Raw genomic sequence first — 2,430 nt, 5'->3', positions numbered from 1 at the left:
TTTTATTTTTAAAAAATGTTTATTTATTTTTGAGACAGAGAGAGACAGAGCATGAACGGGGGAGGGTCAGAGAGAGAGGGAGATACAGAATCTGAAGCGGGCTCCAGGCTCCGAGTTGTCAGCACAGAGCCCGACGTGGTGCTCAAACTCACCAACTGTGAGATCATGACCTGAGCTGAAGTCGGACACTTAACCGACTGAGCCATCCAGGCGCCCCATCATTTTATTTTATTCTAAAATGTTCATTTATTTTGAGAGAGAGAGAGAGAGAGAGAGAGAGAGAGAGAGAGAACACAAGTTGGGGAGGGACAGGGAGAGAGGGGGAGAGGAATCTCAAGCAGGCTCCACACTGTCAGTACAGAGTCTGACTCAGGGCTCGATCCCAAAAACTGTGAGGTCATGACTTGAGCTGAAATCAAGAGTCAGACGCTTAACGGACAGAGCCACCCAAGCACCCCTGGACCAACCCTAATTTTAAATATTCTTTCTGGTGCCACAAGTCCTCATGCCAAACTGTGAGTCTAATTTTTGGTTCAGAAAATATGGTCAATATAGTGCTGCCTTTCCACCAAGTGTTTATAGTCTAAGATAATAGGAGGAGACAATTATCCTGTCTGTTTTAAGCTGAGGGAGGCAAGCAGTAAAGAGAACAAGACAGTGGAAAGGTGAGAAGTTACAGCACAAATTTAACATCAAGAACAAACACTAAATAATGTAACTTTGGTTCCGTTTCCCCCAAATTTCTGCTTCCTACAATGATTCGTCTACCCAAGTACCTGGATTCCTCCATTGATTTAGCAGTCTTACTTAGTGGATGTTGCATATTTTGAAGATGTTATTATTTTGCACTCCCTCCTGGAGCATGTGGTAACACTTCTGTTTTTGAGAAAGACGAAAAAAACACAGGTTTCTCTTCAGTCAAGAATTAAATTAACGTAAATAAAATGACTTCAGATCCTTCTAAGGGATGTGGGTGTGGGGGAGGGGAAATCCACCACCCAGACATTTGAAGACAGTGGTTTGTGAATCTGGCTCAAAATATGGCAGTAAGAAGGAGTGCGTGACGCTCACGAGACCCTGATGGGAAACAAGAGCGGAGAGTTTGTTGTGTCTCTTTCATCCAGGGACTTGCAAAGCATGACACTTGCGGTAACAAAATTGCATTGCCTGAGTACTGTGTCATTATCTGCTCTTCAAGATGGGGACACGTAGACAGGGAATGGCCTCTTCCAACGCGAGCAACTTTCAAGGAGCACCGCTGAGCTTCCTTCCACCCCCACGACGGGGAGAGCCGGCCTGCTACCACGACCCTGCGCGAAAACGGAGAAAATTCTTGGTTGTAAAAAAAATTCCTCGTCATTGGTACCGAAAGTTGAAAAGAGACTTTTAAATTGCACATCGCTCCTGGCCCTACCTACGGCTAATCACTACTGTCTACGGAAGAGGAGCGGCGGCCTGGAGAACCACCACCCGGTACCCAGGGCCGGGGCGTCAGGGTCCCGCCCTGTCCGGGGTCGACGCGGTGGGGGCGGAGTGTTCGCTCTCCAGGGCACTGCTGTCCTCCCCGGGAGGCTGTTTCGCAGGGAGGTTCGTTCGGCTCGCAGCAGGGAGCTCCCCGGGGGACTGCTGCGTGCAGGGACAGGCTGGGAGGAGGGCGGCGAGCAGGATGCTCCGGGGCCCGGGTCGGCGCGCCTAAGAGTCTGTGCACGGTGGGGAGGTGTAGGGCGTGTGCACCGCACGGGCGGGACGCGCGCCAGAGCGGCCGCCGGTCGCCGCTGCACAGAGGGCCGGCGCCGCCGGGTGAAAATACCGCGCAAAACCGGGGCCCGGACGCCCCAGGGCGCCGGCGGGGGGAACCGAGCGGCCTCGCAGGGCCGGGCCCGGGCCCGGGCCCCGCCGTCCAGTGCGCTGACACCGAGCCGCAGCGCCCACACATCTCGAAGGTCTCCAGGCACCGCAGGCGGAGCGCGGGCCCCCGAGACCTGCACGCGCCCGGACAGGGGGAGCGCGCGCACCCGCCGGCGCCCCGGCGCGCTCCCCGCGCGGTCTGCGGAACCACAACGCGAGCGGGTATTAAGGGGGAAGGACGGGGCGTGGCCTAGGCGCGATGAGCCAATGGGCCGGGGAGGGGCGCGTGGGGGCGGAGCTCCGGCGCGGAGCGCCGATTGGCCAGTTCGCCCTCCGGTATGCAGATGCGGCGGAGTCACGTGGCAGGGGCCGGGACGACTTCCTGTTGGAGGCCAACGCGGGGCGGGGAAGGGGGCGCGAGCGCCCCGTCTGGCTGGAGCGGGGGGAGGGGGGGTTCTTGTCAGTTAGAGCAACAAGATGGCCGCGGTGGCAGCTCCGCACCTCAGCGCGACGGCCCCGGGAGCCGCAGCCGCCGCCGCCCGCCCCGCCGCCCCGCAGCCCTGAGCGCCGCCCCGGCCGCCC

The 2,430-nt window shown here is 57.9% G+C and overlaps 1 long non-coding RNA gene across 1 annotated transcript; it reads right to left on the bottom strand.

Moving 5' to 3' along the window:
- Positions 1 to 253: 253 nt before the first annotated feature.
- Positions 254 to 2,039, bottom strand: LOC125926311 (uncharacterized). Its single transcript, XR_007459060.1, has 2 exons — positions 1,415 to 2,039; positions 254 to 1,310 (listed from the first exon to the last, which is right to left on the bottom strand). It is a non-coding gene; the product is annotated as an uncharacterized LOC125926311 (long non-coding RNA).
- Between the last annotated feature and the right edge of the window lie 391 nt (positions 2,040 to 2,430).

This window comes from Panthera uncia, chromosome E1 (assembly GCF_023721935.1).
Source record: "Panthera uncia isolate 11264 chromosome E1, Puncia_PCG_1.0, whole genome shotgun sequence".
Taxonomy (NCBI): domain Eukaryota; kingdom Metazoa; phylum Chordata; class Mammalia; order Carnivora; family Felidae; genus Panthera; species Panthera uncia.
Note: the sequence above shows the minus strand (reverse complement) of the source record. Positions and strands in the feature narration are given on the sequence as shown.